The sequence below is a fragment of the Podarcis muralis genome, chromosome 7 (genome assembly GCF_964188315.1).
Source record: "Podarcis muralis chromosome 7, rPodMur119.hap1.1, whole genome shotgun sequence".
Taxonomy (NCBI): Eukaryota; Metazoa; Chordata; class Lepidosauria; order Squamata; family Lacertidae; genus Podarcis; species Podarcis muralis.
Genome location: NC_135661.1, coordinates 57,775,802 through 57,788,650, shown reverse-complemented (window position 1 = coordinate 57,788,650; position 12,849 = coordinate 57,775,802). Strand labels below are relative to the sequence as shown.

General features: G+C 44.7%; 1 protein-coding gene across 3 annotated transcripts in view; it reads right to left on the bottom strand.

The window, feature by feature from the left end:
* Positions 1 to 12,849, bottom strand: part of GRIK3 (glutamate ionotropic receptor kainate type subunit 3) — a 189,277-nt gene that overhangs the window by 96,271 nt on the left and 80,157 nt on the right. The window lies entirely within an intron of this gene.

Sequence of the window (12,849 nt, the reverse complement as noted above, 5' to 3'; positions counted from 1 at the left end):
GCGCTGTGGGTAAAAGCCTCAGCGCCTAGGGCTTGCCGATCGAAAGATCGGCGGTTCGAATCCCCGCAGCGGGGTGCGCTCCCGTTGCTCGGTCCCAGCGCCTGCCAACCTAGCAGTTCGAAAGCACCCCCGGGTGCAAGTAGATAAATAGGGACCGCTTACTGGCGGGAAGGTAAACGGCGTTTCCGTGTGTGGCTCTGGCTCACCAGAGCAGCGATGTCACGCTGGCCACGTGACCCGGAAGTGTCTCCAGACAGCGCTGGCCCCCGGCCTCTTGAGTGAGATGGGCGCACAACCCTAGAGTCTGTCAAGACTGGCCCGTATGGGCAGGGGTACCTTTACCTTTTTTTACAGCAATGGAACAAGCTGCTGCAGGCAGTCATGAGGGAATACTCCTCGGATGCCATACAACCATCTTAGGGACTCCATTCTGGATTTGTGTAGGGTTTACTCCTTAGCTTTTCTTGTCCCAAAGTTGTCCCACAAGGCAGTGGTTATGGATTTTTCGTCAGGGTTTTCTCCTGAAGCCTTTCTCATGAATGAGTGCAGCAGCAAGACAGAGGACGTTTGTGGTCAGGGTTTTCCTCCTCCATTAGCATGTCTAGGTGTCCTGTCTCTTGCAAGGCAACAGTCCCTTGTATAGTAATTCCTAGAATTCTGTAGAAAAGCGTGTACCTCGGGTTAAGTATTTAATTCGTTCCGGAGGTCCGTTCTTAACCTGAAACTGTTCTTAACCTGAAGCACCACTTTAGCTAATGGGGCCTCCTGCTGCTGCCGCACCGCCGGAGCACAATTTCTGTTCTCATCCTGAAACAAAGTTCTTAACCCGAGGTACTATTTCTGGGTTAGCAGAGTCTGTAACCTGTAGCGTATGTAATCTGAAGGGTATGTAACCTGAGGTACCACTGTATATCTTCACAGTCTCAAAGAATCATAGAATTGTTGAGTTGGAAGGGATCCTAAGGGTCATCTAGCCCAACTCCTTGTAATGCAGGAATCACAACCAAAGAATCTGATTATCACCCAACCTCTGTTTAAAAACCTCCAATGAAGGATTATTCACCAGCTTCTGAGGGAGTCTCTACCACCGTCGAACGGCTCCTACTGTCAGAAAGTTCTTCCTAATATTTAGTTGCAATCTCCTTTCTTGCCAATTGGATTCATTGGTTCAGCTTCTACCATCTGGAGCAGCAGAAAACAAGGTTGCTTCATCTTCCATGTGACAGCCCTTTAGATATTTGAAGACTGCTCTCAATCTGTTCTTCTCCAGGCTAAACATACCCAACTCCCTCAACCGTTCCTCATAAGGCTTGGTTTCCAGACCCTTTATCATCTTGGTTGCCCTGCTCTGCAAACCTTCCAGCTTAATTTTCTTTATTTAATTTCATAAAAATTATAGACGTGCGAGTGTAAAAAAAAAAACCCACCTCAACGTGGTTTACAAAAAAAAAATGTAAAACAGAAATATTCCCAATAAGAAAAATTAGCAATAAAGCTTTAGAAAAGTGAAAATAACAATAGACCAAGAACAGATTAAAACTCACACCAACTTTTTAAACATCTGGGTAGGCTTGCCTAAACAAAAATCTTTTTAGCAGGTGCCAATAAGAGTATAGTTAAGGTGCCTGCCTGATTCAATAGGCAGGGAGTTCCAAAGTGTAGGTGTTGCCACACTAAAAGATTACACACAGCATAATGGATCTGCTCCAGTAGAATAGCTCAAGGACATGGTGTAGGTTGGAGATCTCTCTCTTGCCGAACCGGTCAGCATTATTATTTATGTAATGAATATATATCATTAGCCAACAGTTTGCTCGTTTTGTAACAGAAGGAGATCTGAGCACCCTCACTCCTTCCAAAATCTCCTGGCGTTAGCCTGAAATGCAGAAACCAGAAAATGATTTTTTTAAAAAATAAATAAATTAAAAATCAAGCAATGCTCTATGATTCTATCTATACTGAGCTGCTGAGCATCAGCTGGATAGCTCAGTTGGCTAGAGCACGGTGCTGATAATGTATCCTTTTAACGAAATAGATATAAATAAATAAAATAAACAGAGCTGCCCCCAAAGCACTTGAGGCAGAGTCCACATGGCTCTCCATCCACCTGCCTGGGCCAGCGTTTTTAGAATTCTTGCTGCTGCAACATTCAGACACCAGATCCTGCCTGTATCTTTCAGCTCCTCATCACCTAGTAGCTTCATCCTACTGCTAGCCCCCGGGAGTAAATCAGGAGCCCAGAGCTTTGGCATTTACAGTCGACTTTCATCCTACAAGCACCCTTTAAACCTCAACACATGGTGGGAAAACTGGAATGGTCTGAAAGCTAACTGTTATTGGGCATCTGTAAAAGGCAGCAGGGTTTATTCAAGGCAACCAGGCCATAAATAAACTCTCAGCTGTAGTTTTATTATTCTGCCATGTGGCCGTGTTTACACAGGAGCCTTACGTCCTCCTAAAACTGGAGTCCAAACAGACAAAGAGAAGGGGAGGGAGCAAGCTAGTAAAATAAAGATGGGCCAAAATGGTCAAACGGGCAGCTTGTCAGTGAAAAAAATGTTTTAGGCTGGTTAGAATAAATTCCCATAAACTGAAATTCTCTAGGGGGTCGAGTAAAAAAGACAGAATTTTCCCAGTATGTTGTGATTTCATATCAATTATAAGGGGGAATATGCATGGTCCCTCCAGCTTATACTGAAGTATGAGTTACGTGAAAATATGGTACAATAAATAAGTTACAACCCACCCATGCGCCTCTCTATTTTATTTTATTTTATTTTGTCATATGTTGTGCTTATCAAACCTCTATTCATATGGTGTACACATGATAAGAAAGCAAAAAAATTAAGATCAACATTTTTGTTTCATCCACCTCATGGTTAACATATTGGTAATCACTACAATATTTTATTTTCTAAATATGTAGAAGTATTTGTTAAGCCCAGTGCTTTTTTTCCTGGGGGGATGCAGGAGTACGCATACCTCTAAACATTTTGTGAATCTTTGAACTTTTGTCCATTTTCTGTATTTATTTCCCCCAATTTGAACTATAAAATGGTGATTTTCTTGAGTCAAAATGAGAGTACCCTTAAACATTTTTTTAAGAAAAAAAAGCACTGGTTAAGCCTCAAAAATGTTCTGCTGCTCTTGTGTTCCATGTTTGCACTGAGGATGCATAATGGTTTTCTTTTGGTATCTTCTCTCTCTCTTCTCTTTTTATTTTCTTTCTGTAAATTTTCCCTTTTCTTATAATTGTAAAACTTCAATAAAAAATGTATGAAAAAAGAAAAAAAGTGTGTTGTGTGTGTCCTTACCAAGATTTAATGGAAGCGGCTGAGTTAGTTTGTGGCCCAATATGTGAATTATGCAAGTGCAGAATCTGCCACCATCTGGAAAGGAATTTCATATTCTGAGAATCTCCATATTCCAATTCCTGGCCCTTATGGCTGTGCAAAAAAAAGCCTTGAGGCATCTTCACATTCTTCCTCCCCCTGTGTTACCCCACCACCTTCTGATCCCACTTTACGCCAAGCAATTCTGGATTACTGGAGCACCTGCATCTTTGATACAGAATTACGTGCGCACAGAGAGCAAATGGCTGAGAAGCCATTTTCTGATCAGTGCAGGAGCCCATCATCAGTTTTTTTAACAAGTAGTGGGTAGAAGTATAAAAATAAAATACCCTCTTTACATAAGTTGTTACAAATTCTGATCCTATATAATATACTGTATAGGACTTTGAAGGATCACACGGGGCTCTTTGAAAAGGAATCATTCTGTGAATGATTCTATGAATGATAGAATCATAGACCTGGAAAGGGTCCTCCTGCATTGCAGGAAACATAGCTAAAGAAACACTGAGAAACCTCTGTTTAGAACCTTAAGTGAAGAGAGTCCACTGCCTGCCAAAATGGTCCATTCCACTGCTGAACAGCTCTTATCATCAGATAGTGCTTCCAAACATTTAGTCAGAGTCTCCTTTCTTGTAATTTGACTCCATTAGTTCATGTCCTACCCTATGGAGCTGTAGAAAACAAGCTTGCTCCATCAGCATGTGAAGGCCTTCAGATATATGAAGATGACTATCACCTCTCAGTCTTCTTTTCTCCAGGCTAAATATCCCCATTGTATGCTGATGACACGCAGCTCTACTTATCCTTTACACCTGGAAATGTGGCAGAGTAATGGACTGGATCATAGAAGCATAGATGACAGCCAATAAACTGAAGCTCAATCCTCATAAGAGGTCCTGATGAGGTACTGTGAGTGGGTGATTCCCTAGACTGGGTGGAGGGGAGGCTGCCTGTTTTTAATGGGGTTGTACTCTTTCTGAGTGAGCAGGATGAAGCTTGGGGGTACTGCTGGACCCACTGCTGTCACTTGAGGTTCAGCTGGCCTCAGTGACACAGAGTACCGTCCATCAGCTTTGACTGTAGACCCAGCTGTGCCTCTGTCTGGACAGGACTAACCTAACTTCTGTTGTCTATGCTCTGGAAACCTCTGGGCTAGATTAGTGGAACACATTATATGTGGGGCTGCCTCTGAAGATGGTTCAGAAACTTCAGCTGGTGCAGAATTTGGCAGCCAGGTTGGTCACCAGGGCAAGACAGTTTGAGCATATAACACAAGTCCTGGCTTGACTACAGTGGCTGCCAATTATTTGCTGGGTCCAATTCTGTTTTTGACCTATAAAGCCTTAAATGGCTCAGGACTGCAATACCTCAGGGCCACCTCTCCCCATATGAAAGGACCCAGACCCTGAAATCAACTTCTGACATTCTTCTTCATGTGTCCCCTCCACGAGAGGCTCAGAGAATGGCCACACAAAAAGGTGGTGGCTCCCCATTTGTGGAATGCTCTCCTCAGGGAGGCTCACCTGGCACCTTCAATATATATATATTTAGCCATTAGGTGAAAGCTTTGTCTTCTCCCAGGCCTTTGGTTAATTAAACAATCTATGGCCTTTTAAATTGTTGTGGGGGGATGGAGTTATTGTTTTGTTTTTATGTTATGTATTTTTGTGCACTCTTTCATTGTCTCCCAAGACAGGCAGGTGTCAATCAGCTACAAACTGCCCTGTGATCCTTGGATGAAGGGTGTTACAGAAATCAAATAAATAAACAAACAAAAAACAAACCCCAAACCTTCCTCATAAGGCTTGGTTTCCCCGATTCCTGAACTCTTGTCTGCACACCTTCCAGTTGTCAATAACCTTGTGAAGAGCCCTGCACTGTGCTTTGAAGTCCTGACAACCAGCTAATTGGTGACACTTCAGAAGCCAGCATACAGCACTTCTGAAGGGCTGCCAACCAGCTGATTGCCTTCAGAAACACTGCACATGGGGCCTCTGAAGTGTCAACAATCAATTGATTACCAATCCACACCTGATGTCATATATGATGCCAGTGACTAGCAGGTGGACATGGTGGCCAACTGGGGAGACCCCTAACTAGCTCCATAGGTGAGATCCTCCCTACCCCTCCTCTATATAGGAATAGCAAACTCATTTTTTGCATGTGAATTTTGATGTATCCAAAACCACACAAACCACACACAAGAGGGAAATGTGAGCAGGCCTGATGGAAAGTTTATGGTTTGCAAAACTACCCCCCCCCAAAAAAAACTACCCAAAAAACCTATTTGGCCATGGGAGGCATGAAAAACAGTCCAATGAAGACTGTGTATGCTCAGTATATGCAGAGCATTGACTGACTGTTGTGGGAGTGGTGCAGAAATTGGGAGGAGGTAGAAAGAAAGCAAAATCCTGGAAGAGAATATGGTTGGTTGGCTGCCAGGCTCCCTGAACAGGAGCACACAACACAGCCACATTTTGTTTCTTTACAACATTCAAATACATTTTAGTACAGAATGCACATTGTCCCGCCTTATCCCCACCCTCACCCCCACCCCGCAAATGTTAGAGCAGCAGTCTTCAAGTGAAAGAGGGCTTAGCTGTGTCCAGTTCTGGGCACCACATTTTAAGAAGGATATTGACAAGTTGAAATATGTGCATAGGAAGGTGACCAATATGATCAAGGGTTGGGAAATTAACACTTATCAGGAACAGTTCAGGGAGTTGGGTATGTTAGCCTGGAGAAGAGAAGTTCAAGAAGGACTGAAGGGCTGTCCCATGGAAGATGGAGCAAGTTTGTTTGCTGTTGCTCCAGGGGGTGGACCCAAGCCAATGGATCCAAATTACAAGGAAGGAGATTCCAACTAAAAGTCAGGAAGAACTTTCTGGTGGTAAGAGCTGTTCAACAATAGAATGGACTACTGTGGAAGGTGGTGGACTCTCCTACATTGGAGGTTTCTAATCAGAGGTTGGATGGTCATCTGCCAGGGACTCTTTAGCTGTGATTCCTGCATTGCATGGGGTTGTACTATCTTTCAACTCTACAGTTCTATGATTCCCTTGTAACAGCAATCATACCTGACTGATTTATCTCAAGTCTCCTGAAAGACATGAGAACAGAAGAAACCCTAGCCATGTTTGAGCAGGCAACAGGACACATTTTATGAACCTATTCCCTTTTGTTATGCCAAACTAGTTGGTTGGTCCATGTGTTTCTTCCTCATTCCCCCATTGCTAGTAACACAATTACTCTTTATTTCATAATGACCTTATTCCCAGGTCATGGTAAGCCTTGCAAGACAACCAATGACAAAGCAGCTTCCATGCCAGGATCACCAGCTCTCGAGCACAAGTTGAATGGCGCCTGCAACATGTCCTTCAAATCACTAAGAAAGAAAAGGAGGGAGGGGAGAAAGAATGTTGGCAGGGGAAGCTGTTTCTGTTTAATCCCATTCATTCTCCACAGCCAGCCCTTTATGAAGGGGAAGATCAAAGGTCCATAATAGATTTCAACAAGTTTCAAAGGACGCGCACGCTGAGCAGACTTGAAGGTGCAGTGCCAAATGGGTGATTAAATTGCTCTGTCCGGCTCCTGTGCTGAAGATATAATTGTTGAGGGAGAGGGCTGAGATTTAGAGGCCTTATCTTCTGCATCCAGGTAGGAAATGTGTGAGCAGGCAGAGCCTGGGTTCTGGCAAGGTGCCCCAAAGGAGCAGGAGCCCAGAGCTCAAATGAAATGTTGCAAGTCATGCTGATGCAGGAGGGATGGAGATCAGGGACTCTAGGATTAGTCAGAGCTGCTTTCCATCAGGGTTGGAACAGCACCAACCTAACCCCCAGGCCTTTTCAGTTCACGGTTCCTGCATTTCCTCGTTTTCTTTCTATGTATATATTTTTTTTAATGCAAGTATCGTAGGAGATGCGGGTGGCACTGTGGGTTAAACCACAGAGCCTAGGGCTTGCTGATCCGAAGGTCGTGGTTCAAATCCCCGTGACGGGGTGAGCTCCTGTTGCTCGGTCCCTGCTCCTGCCAACCTAGCAGTTTGAAAGCACGCCAAAGTGCAAGTAGATAAATAGGTACCGCTCCAGTGGGAAGGTAAACAGCATTTCCGTGTAATGCTCTATTTTGCCAGAAGTGGCTTAGTCATGCTGGCCACATGACCTGGAAACTGCACGCCGGCTCCCTCGGCCAGTAAAGTGAGATGAGCGCCACAACCCCAGAGTCGTCCATGACTGGACCTAACGGTCACGGGTCCCTTTTTATCGTAGAAGAACATAATTGTAGAGTTGGAAGGGATCCAAAGTATCATCTAGCCCAACCCCTTGAGAAGCAGGAATCACTGATGGGTGATCATTCAAGCTCTGCTTAAAATCCTCCAGTGAAGGAGGGTCCACCATCTTCCAAGGGAGTCCATTCCGTTGTCAAACAGCTCTTACTGTGAGAAAGTTAATCCTAAGGTTTAGTCAGAATCTCCTTACTTTTCATTTAAACCCATTGGTTTGGGTCCTCCCCTCTGGAGCAGCCATAAACAAGCTTGCTCCATCTTCCATGTGACAGCCCTTCAGACGGTTGAAGGTGGATATCATATCACCTCTTAGTCTACTTTCAACACATGGAAAAGTTAAAATACACTTCATAAAAAAAAACCCCTTTCTGTAAGATAAAATATATTTAGAGCAGTCATGGGAGGTGTTGGTAGGGTGGGAGCACTTACCCAGTTTCCCAGCAGGTAAGTCTCTGCTGTTTACTGGAGAGGGAGGGGAAACGCATCAGGAGATCCAATTCAGTGGTCCTGCTAGTGTGGTGCAAAGGAGCGTGAGAAACATTTGCATCTGTAATTGTTATAACAACTAAGATCACTCCTGGATCGGGAAAGCTTGGCCACAATAGTTCATGCATTGGTTGCTAAAAGACTAGATTGCTGTAATGTGCCCTATGTAGGACTTCTCTTGCCCCTGATCTGGAATCTGCAGTTAGTGTAGAATTCTTCAGCCTTGCTTGCACATAGCAGCTGTGCTCCAAGATCAGCACTGGTTGCCAATTTGCTACCAGGCCAAGATGAAGGTGTTACTATTAGTATATACAGGGTGTGTTTTTCAGTCAGAACCAACCAGTACTGAGTTCCGGCACCTCTTTTGCTTGGAGCTGTATGGCGAGGTGATCGTGTTTGTGTGACAATTGTGTTTGCACGACGAGCGGGTTTTTGTGTCGATCGTTGCGACAGAGGTGGAGGTTGGTGTCAGCAGTGAAGAACAGAAGGTAGGTGCTCCCATTGAAAAAGCTCAGCAAGTTCCACCACCTCTTTTTTTCTAGAAAAAAAGCCCTGAGTATATAAAACAATTTGCAACAGGTTTGCCTGCATGATCATCTTACCCCGTATATATGCCCACTCAACAGCTTTGATCTGTGGAACTGGCACTGTTACAGGCACCACCTAATTCCCATTCTGCATTTGTAAGAAATCAGTTGTTAGCATGGCAGGTCCTACATTCTGAAACTCCCTGCCTACAGACATCAGGCAGGTTCCTTCACTGTACTCATTTTGGCACCTGCTGAAAACATTTTTGTCTGGGCAGGCCTACCCAGACATGTAGAATGTTTTAATCTATTTGTACTTTATTGCTGATTTTATCTTTTGAATGTTTTAAAGAACTTTCTGACAGTAAGAGCTGTTTGACAGTGGAACAGACTCCCTTGGGAGCTGGGGAGCTCTCCTTCCTTTGAGGTTTTGAAGAAGAGGTTGGATGGCCATCTGTAATGGATGCTTGTTGAGATTCCTGCATTCCTGGACCCTCGGGGTCCCTTCAAACTACAATTCTGTGATTCAATAAGTAGATAATTCACCACTGTTCCCCATACAGATTGCTTGGAAGAGCTAAAGGCGCAGAAGGGAGAAAATATTAGACCATCAGATGAGAATGGCAGACATAAGATTTCAACTGGAGCATTTCTGATCCACAGGTCAATCTCTCAGAGCCAAGCCACGTGTGGCACTAATGGAAAAAGCTAGAGCAATTCTAGATGCATAAACAGGAATCTAGTACCCAGATTAAGTAATAGTGCCACTCTATTCTGCCTTGGTCAAACCCCTCCTGGAGTCCTGTGTCCAGTTCTGGACACCACAATTTAAAAAGGTTATTGACAAGCTGGGACGTGTGCAGAGGAGGGTGACCAAGATGATAAAGAGCCTGGAAACCAAACCTTATGAGGAACGGTTGAGGGAGTTGGGTATGTTCAGCCTGGTAAATAGGAGGCTGAGTGGTGACATAAGAGTCACATATCTTAAGGGCTGTCCCGTGGAAGACAGAGCAAACTTATTTTCTCCTGCTGTGGCTGCTGGACCCAAACCAATGAGTTGAAATTATTAGAAAGGAGATTCCAACTAAACATTTGGAAGAACTTTCTGAGGGTAAGGGCTGATTGGAAGTGGAATGGATTACATAAGTTAGTCAACTGTCCTTCATTTGAGGTTTTCAAGCAGAGGTTGTCTGGGAACCTTTAGCTGCAATTCCTGCATTCTATTATATTATTGTATTATTCTATTTTCATTTGGTCCAAATAGAAGTTACACTTCTGTGACTTTTAGAAGCACTACCATTGTTCTAAAGCCCCAAATAGATGATACAGAGTCAGACGGTGTAAGTCTTTCAGCTGAAACAACCAGCATCAAGCAACTGGGGTGGATTACTGATTCAAGCAGAAAGTGGGTGTTATGCTCTCCTGGTGGAGCCATGCACACTCCCTCTCCCCACAACTCATGCAAACCAGCTATGAGTCCAGAAATTAAGAGAGTCAATTACGAAGTCTCATAATTGGAACTCTTGTGATTTAACACCAATTACAGGAGAGGCAGAGCAGGGGGAAGCTTATTAATGGACACAAATCCAATTAACGGCAAACTTAAGTCACTCGGCAGAATGAAGAATTATTAAGGGGTGAAATGCAGGAGAGCTGAACAGAAATACAGGCTGATCCTTAAATGGCTAACAAGGGGTTATTGCTGCCACCACCCCACCCCAAGTGCCAGGTGTGCCACAAACTTCCACAGGTGTTGAATTTGGAAGGGACAGACCACAACAACCTGGAAAAGCAGCTTTGCAAACAAGGACCCCAGAAACCTTGACTGGATTCAATAACTCCTTATTTATATTAGTATTGCCTTTCTATGCCACCTTTCCTTCCAAGGAGATTGAGGTGACATGCATGGTTCTCCCTTTCCTCATTCAACCCCCACAACAACTCTGTGTGGTAGGTGAGGCTGAGAGACAGTGATTGGCCCAAGGTCACCCAATGAGCTTCGTGCCAAGTTGGGATTTGAATCCTGGTCTCCCAGGTTCCAAGCTGACACTCCATCCACTACACCAGCCTGGCTTTCCTGGCAGGCTTCCTGTGGGCTGCCTTTCCTTTAGGATTCCTTCCAAGCTAGCATGAATGTGGACTCTCTTAAGGGCTGGGTGGGAGATCCAAGAGGAAGGCTCTGAGGCTCCAGAATGAGCCAGATAGTGGAGCAGGCAAAAGGACTTGGAGGACATGGGAAAATAAGGAAAGGGGTGGCTTTCAAGGCACCTGTATGTAAGGTGCCTTGGGGGGTTGAGGCAGAACAGGGCAGGGTGCCTAGGCAGAGAGGGGGCATGGCCATTGAGGGCAACCTGGGAGAGTGCTAGCCTGGAGCTCTCAATCTCCCAGCAGGAGAGATTGAGCTTCTAGTTTGCATTGAAGATTTATAGGTTATAGTCCATTCTCTTTTTCTCTATCAAACTGGGGAAGAAGATGGGGTTTTTTCTATGTTTTCCCCTTTCCAGCTCGACTCCGATTCTGCAGTCAGCCCACAGAGCTGGGTGTAGCTGCCTCAGTGACATAACCATACTCTACAGAACCAGCAACAGCAACATTGATTTCCCCCCCAAACAATCAGATCATATATTTTAATTATTATGGCTCTGAAATCCATTTGTATGAGTTACTACTTGTTTTTAATTAAGGAAAGTCATTGCAGCAGTACAACATTGCTGGGCAACTTGAAGTGAATTTTGGTGTGTATGTGAGAGAGAGGACTTTGTTTCTGAAGCCAAAGGATATTGCAGAGTTAGAAAATGTTCTGGAAAGGACAACCAGAAGGATCACACGGATGGAATTATTTCTCTACAAGGAAAGGTTGCAGCGTCTGGGACTTTTTAGTTTAGAGAAAAGGTGAGTAAGGGGGAAATGACTATGTTCTGCCTCCACAATTGGAGGCAACAATACTTCTGAATACCAGGAGGGGAGAGGGCTCTTGTGCTCAAATCCTACTTGCAGGTTTCCCACAGGTATCTGGTTTCCCACTGTGAGAAGAGGGTGCTGGACCAGATGGACCGTTGGCAAGCTGATCCAGCAAGCTCTTCTTATGTTCTTATGCCTCTTTAATGTCCAGGGAATTCCTGGGCATTATGTCCTTAACAATTCCATTTATCTTCCAAAGGAACTGTTTCCCACAGAAAAATGCCTTTGCTCCTTTGCCAACCTGCTTTGGCTTCCAGTGCCCTTTATTAGGACAATGGCATCAAGGCATGCCTTCAATGGTTGATGGCTCCACCTTCCCCCACTTAAGCACAGCATGGGTGGTCCAATTAGTACTTGGCCTGTCCCTCCCCCGTGCTGGAGAGACATGAAAGCTCCCTGTTAGGGAAAGCTGCAATTGTTCTACTCTCCATCTGGAGGATGAAAAGGACAAAGGCCACTCCCATCCTTTCATGATGAGTTGCTGCTGGTTCCCTGCCCGCCCAGGAACCACCACTCCTCTTTCCTCCTCCTCGTCCTCCTGCTGCTGCTGCTCACATCTCTTGCAGTGGCCATTTAGCTTCTTCCTGCCCTCCACCCAAATGCATAGCACAGTTCTCTACATAGCGCACATAGCTCTGGGAGCTGCAGCAGGTCTATTTGCAGAGACAAATGTGTACGCAGCCTTATATCTGTCTGGGCACCACAGTTGAAGAAGTGTATCAACAAGCTGGCAGGTATGTAAAGGTGGATGACAAACATGATTAAGAGTTTGGAAGCCAAGCCTTACAAAGAACAGGAACAGTTGAGTGAGTTGTGCATGTTTAGCCTAGAGAAGAATGAAAGGTGACAGGACAGCCATCTTCAAAGATCTGAAGGAAGACGGATCAAGCTTGGTTTCTGCTGCTCCAGAAGGGAGGACCTGGACCAATGGATGCAAATTACAAGGAAGGCAATCCCAAGGAACCATTAGGAAGAATTTTGTGACAAGAAGAGCTGTTTGATGGTGGAAAGGTTTCATGCAGAAGGTTATGAACTCTCCTTCATTGCAGGTTTTTAAACAAAGATTGGATGGCCATTTGTCAGGAATTCTTTAGCTGTGATTCCTGCAATGCAGGCGGTTGGACTATATGACTCTTAGGTTCCCTTCCAGCTCTGCAGTTCTATGATTCTATTGCCGTGATCCCTTTGGGGTTCTCTCATCATGGCAGGCTCTGATCTTGCCCAAACCTCAGGGGGA